Source organism: Triticum aestivum, chromosome 3B (assembly GCF_018294505.1).
Source record: "Triticum aestivum cultivar Chinese Spring chromosome 3B, IWGSC CS RefSeq v2.1, whole genome shotgun sequence".
Classification (NCBI taxonomy): Eukaryota; Viridiplantae; Streptophyta; class Magnoliopsida; order Poales; family Poaceae; genus Triticum; species Triticum aestivum.
This window is the reverse complement of record NC_057801.1, coordinates 580276011-580282380: the sequence shown is the minus strand read 5'-3', so window position 1 is coordinate 580282380 and position 6370 is coordinate 580276011.

Sequence of the window (6370 nt, the reverse complement as noted above, 5' to 3'; positions counted from 1 at the left end):
TGACTTGTTGAAGAGGACCAGCGTCATCGTCGAGAAACTTATGGACGAGAATGATGTGTTGCGCATGAAGCGCAAAAGGCTGGTGGAGGAATCCGTGGATGCTCTCAAGTAGCATATTGAGGACAGGAAAGAGCTCATCGCCGCTCGCCGCGGAGACCACTTCCCGCAGCCTGCATCAAGAAAGTAGAGATCAGCGAGCCAGATCATTGTCTTCCTTCTTCTTTTGCACTTGTGTATTTCGGGCGTTGCCGCATGTGGCCTTTTTTAATTATGTTCCTAAAAATGTAAGACAATTATTATCCACTGTCATTGTCCTATATTCATCATGCCTGCTATAAGTCACAGTAGATGCTATATAGGTCCGTCGGATCTTACATCAAGATCCATGGAAAACTTTACTTTCAGATTTTTTTTTTCTCTCTCAAATCTCAGTCCAATGAGACATAGCCACGCCGTGAAACAAGGGCTCGGGCGCCATTAATGGAGACATTGGGGGGGAGGTGCGCGACGGATAGAGGTCAAAGGGCTCTCCTCCCGATGAGCACGCGCAGGGGTCTGATCGCACGCCTCCCGTACTCAAATAACTACCCCGCACGACACCTCCTAGCCAATAAAAAAGGGACGCGTGGCAACACGTAATTGGTAAGTAGAACGCCCCCAGTTTCAATAATAGTTTTGTTTCTGATTTGTAACGTGACAACACTTGTTATGACTTTGTTGATTTTTAATGTGTGCGCCTTCGCAAATCGGACAGAAAAATTACCATAGCATGTCGGTGCCATGTCATGACACCATGCCAAGTTTCATGATTTTCAAGCGTGTTTTGGATTTACAGGAATTAAAAAATGAAGTTTCACAATCTTTCCGGCCAAGCTACGACGCCCAGATGTTTGAATTTCATTCTCATTTCTTGCATGGGACCGAGAAATTCACCCAAGGACACACATGTTATTTTTCAACCAACTTTGGTGCACTAGAGCATGTGCTTGTAGTTCAAATTTGAATTATGCACATTAAATGCCCAGAAATTCAATTAATGTATAAAAAGGCCAAACAAACCCGGAATAATTCCAAAATTTAGCACGATACTTCTATTTGGTATAATTTGCCTGTGTAAACAAATTAAGGCGGGAGAACGATGTGTACGTAGGTCGTTTCGCACACGGAGGTGACACGTTCCCTCTCGGAACCATGAGCCTTCTTTAGAGAAGCTCCAGTTTGAAAGAAGCTTATACCAAAGCTTGTCCCAATTCAGCCAAAAAAATTACCGCAACATGTTGGTGCCATGTCATGACACCATGCCAATTTTCATGATTTTCAGGCGTGTTTTGGATTTATAGGAATTAAAAAACAAAGTTTCACAATCTTTCCGGCCAAGCCACGACGCCCAGATGTTTGAATTTCATTCTCATTTCTTGCATGGGACCTAGAAATTCACCCAAGGACACACATGTGATTTTTCAACCAATTTTGGTGCACTGGAGCATGTGCTTGTAGTTCAAATTTGAATTATTCACATTAAATGCCCAGAAATTCAATTAATGTATAAAAAGGCCAAACGAACCCGGAATAATTCCAAAGTTTAGCATGATGCTTCTATTTGGTCTAATTTGCCAGTGTAAACAAATTAAGGCGGGAGAACGAAGTGTACGTATGTTGTTTCGCACACGGAGGTGACACGTTCCCTCTCGGAACCACGAGCCTTCTTGAGAGAAGCTCCGGTTTGAAAGAATCTTATACCAAAGCTTGTCCCAATTCGGCCAAAAAAATTACCGCAACATGTTGGTTCCATGTCATGACACCATGCCAATTTTCATGATTTGCAAGCGTGTTTTGGATTTACATGAATCAAAAAACCAAGTTTCTCAATCTTTCCGGCCGATCCATGACGCCCAGATATTTGAATTTCATTCCCATTTCCTGCATGAGACCTAGAAATCCACCCAAGGGCACACATGTGATTTTGAACCAACTTTGGTGCACTAGAGCATGTGCTTGTAGTTCAAATTTGAATTATGCACATTAAATGACCAGAAATTCAATTCATGTATAAAAAGGCCAAACAAACCCGGAATAATTCCAAAATTTAGCACGATACTTCTATTTGGTCTAATCTGTGTGTGTAAAAAAATTAAGGCGGGAGAAGGCAGTGTACGTATGTCATTTCACACACGGAGGTGACACGTTCCTCTCGGAACCACGAGCCTTCTTGAGTGAAGCTCCGATTTGCAAGAAGCTTATACCAAAGCTTGTCCCAATTCGGCCAAAAAAATTGACGCAGCATGTTGGTGCCATGTCACGACACCATGCCAAGTTTCATGATTTCTAGGCGTGTTTTGGATTTGCATCAATTAAAAAACCAAGTTTCTCAATCTTTCCGGCCGAGCCACGATGCCTAGATGTTTGAATTTCATTCCCATTTCTTGCATGGGAACTAAAATTCACCCAAGGACACGCATGCGATTTTTCAACCAACATTAGTGCATTGGAGCATGTGTTTGTAGTTCAAATTTGAATTATGCATATTAAATGACCAGAAATTCAATTACTGTATAAGAAAGTCCAAATGAAACCGGAGTAATTCCAAATTTTAACACGGCACTCATATAGTTCTATGTTGTCTCTGTAAAAAAAATAAGGGGGGGAGGCAGCTTACATCATTTCAAACACAAAGGTGACACGTCCCCCTCGGGAACCACGAGTCTTCTCGAGAGAAGCTCCGGTTTGCAAGAAGCTTATACCAACAACTTGTCCAAATGCGGCCAATTTTTTACCACACCATTTTGGTGCCATGAAATGACACCATGCTAAGTTTCATGATTTTCAGGCGAGTTTTGAATTTCCAGGAATTGAAAAACCAAGTTTCTCTTCCCGACCGAGCCATGATGCCCAAATCTTAGAATTTCATTCTCATTTCTTGCATGGGACCTATAAATTCACCCAAAGACACACATGTGATTTTTCAACGAACTTTGGGGCACTCGAGCATGTACTTGTAGTTCAAATTTGAATTATCCACATTAAATGCCAAGAAACTCAATTAATCCATAAAAATGTCAAACGAACCCGGAATAATTCCAAATTTAAACACGACACTGATGTAGTTGCATGTTCACTGTACATAAATGTTCTAGCAATTCAAACACCATCCTTTCCCTCCGTAACACCATTTTGTCTTTCAAAACATAATGAAAAAATCAGGTATACCACAAACAATTTACTAGAAAGAGTTGTGTGGGATGCGATACAAAATATCTTGGCGCACCGTCTTATCTGGCTTACGCAGGAAGCTTCGCTACAGTCCACTGCCCCCGCTTGAACCACACTTGCGTGCCAATTTCTCGCGGCACCGAGTGAAATTTTTTTGCCACCACGGAAATATATATCTCCCTGCCCTCTCCCTCCCACCAAAAGCCACATTTCCACTGTTCCTCCTTCCTTTCCAAGTTCAAACCTACACTGCTGCTTACTGGCAGCTCAGCCTCCTCGCCGGCGACCCTTCTTCTTGCAGCGCCGCCTCCTCGCTGGCTACCCTTCTTCCTGCAGCGCCGCCTCCTCGTTGGCGACCCTTCTTGCAGTGCCGCCTCCTCGTCGGCGACCCTTCTTCTTGCTACGCGGCCTCCTCGCCACCGACCCTTCTTCTTTCTGCGCGGCCTCATCGATATGGTCAGGTAATCCACACCCCACCCACACCATCCTCCTCCTTTCCTAACCCAAATGCCCCGACCGACGGTGCAACACCTTCTGCCGAAATCACTGTCCCCCTCCTCCAATTAAGCGCTGCCCACAACCATTTTGCACGCAGTATAACGTGGAGCTCAGTAGTATCTGGCAGCAGAGAAGCAAATTGCGGCCGCACGCATGCACGAGGTCGCTATGGTTGCCATGTGTGCCGACCGCCGGATCTTGGAGGAACACCTCGTCTTCGAGGCCACTGTCGACACTGCGATGCGGTTGTCTACTTTAAAATACAGTTCATGATGTTTTCTCGAGGCCACCGCCAATGCCTTCTAGTGATTTGTCCTCTGTAATGTTAATATGCAATCTGATGTTCAGTTCACAGTTTGGTCCTCTGAACATCGCTTGTTCAGTTAACACATTGGTCCTCTAAAATGTAATGTTCAGTTAACAGTTTAGTCCAACAATTGCTACATTTCATAGTAGTGTTCTCAAGCATTCTTTGTTTTGTTAACTGTCTTATCTTCTAGTACATGTTTCTATTCTGCAATGTCATGCTTAGTTAACTATTTTGGTTCATTTGGTCTGTTGTCCATTTAACTGTTTGGTTCAGTTCTGCAATTTGATTTTCATTTGCTATGGGTACAATTTTGTATTGTTACGCATGTGAAATAAATCGAATTTGGCTATACTCAATACATATTCTACTGATAGTATGACAACTCTTAGTTAACCTGATCAAGATCCTCCTTATGTGTGTTGCAGGGAAACAATGGGAGACACTATGGTTTACCATCGAGGTTTGTTCAAGCATGGTCCTTTGGCTAATAGCACACTGTTGTGCAGTTGCAGGAATCATTCTAATGTTTAGGTTTCTTACAATTTGGTCTTGCACATGTAGGTCCTGCTATCAGAGACTTAGACCCACTACTCGACCCATTCTGCATATGGGGAAATGAGATATCCATGAATATCAATCAAGTTAAGAAACTCAGAAAGATTGTTAGGATGAAGAAACTTGTGAAGAATAACAGCAAGATCTTTGTTTTGCACAATGAAGAAGACATCAGTCAACTATAGGATGGTACTAACTGTTTTACCTTGTTTTTATCCCTTACCGTCATCAGTCAACTATAGGATGGTACTAACTCTTTTACCTTGTTTGCATATCTTTGTTTTCAGTACTCTTCAAAGAAGTTCATCGATGATTACCTCTCAAACAACCTGCATGGTCAAGAGGCGAGGAAGGTATTCATTCAACACCCATGGTACAATATTGAAGCCTTGCTGAAGAGGACAAAGGTTGGGCGGGCAATTATCCATAGCCACTGGCCTAAAATTGCAAGGACATTCAACATCACTGAAGGCTCAACATTTGCCTTCCGTTTCTGCAGTTTCCCAGATGAGATTCATCTGTCTATTTACCGTGTATGATGCTACTTTCCAAAGGTTTTTGATGTTGCATGTGAAACTTGGTGCTGTTGTGTAATGCCAGAACTGAGTGCCGAAGCTATCTGATGTAATTCGATTATGAAATTCTGGTTGCTATTATACATATATGAAATATCTAGTGTGTTTTTATAAGAAATATCAGTTTGATTAGTACATGGTGTCGGAGTAATGGGCCACGGGTAGGCTAACCCGAGCCCCAGAACCTTTCAAGACATCGGGGCAGGCTGCGCCCCTCAAGCCGAGTCCCAGATGGCGACTCCAAGATAAGCCCAGTCTCAGATGGCGACTCCAAGGTAAGCCGATTCTCAGATGGTGACTCCAAGATAAGCTGAGTCTCAGATGGTGACTCCAGGATAAGACGAGTCTCAGATGGCGACTCCAAGATAAGCCAAGTCTCAGATGGCGACTCCAAGATAAGCCGACTCATGGCTGGCGACTTTCGAAGGAGCCGGCTATAGAGAGTCGGCCCGCGACTCCACTCTCGTCACGATAGGCGAGGCGGGTACGATTACGGCCTGGCCGTCACCTCCTACTTACGAGGGCCAGCATGGCTACAGTGTGCCGTACCGCTGGAGATCTCCGCCATGGCCTGGCACTGTTGCCATGCCAGCCCTGACCTCAGCCACAGTAGGCGGCGCACTGTGGTCACGATGGCCTACCTGTACAACTCAGAGACGGTAGACCCGCCTGTCAGTGAGAGCATGGAAGACGGCGGATACGCCCCGAAGGCGGCCCTGTGGGAGTCGGCTCCCTAGAGTCGACCGGCCTCTCCCACGGGTCCTACGCGCCATTAACCAGACAAGACGGGGAGTAACGACAGCCATGCCTGATAGATGGCGGCACTGTTGCCATGACCCCGTGACCAACCCTGCGTCATCAGAATCACGGCTACAGTGCCGGACTCGCCGGCAGGCCCGCAAGTCGGCGGGCCCCAGCAGTCGGCAGAGAAGACGGCGGCCTGAGAGACAGACGACTGGGACCCGCACCCAGTCGGATTACAATTGTACCCCCGGGGGTAGGCCTATATAAACCCCCCGGGGCACCCATGCAAAGGGTTGGCATCCATTAGCCTTAGACCAGATCATATAGGAAAGAGAGAGCTAGCCTTGCCTTCTACTACCTCCCGAATACAGCTCTAGGAGCCACCTTGTAGTCACTACGCCTTAGTGATCATGCGGAGACCCCGCAGAGCAGCAGTAGGGGTGTTATCTCCCCAGAGAGCCCCGAAGCTGGGTAAGAT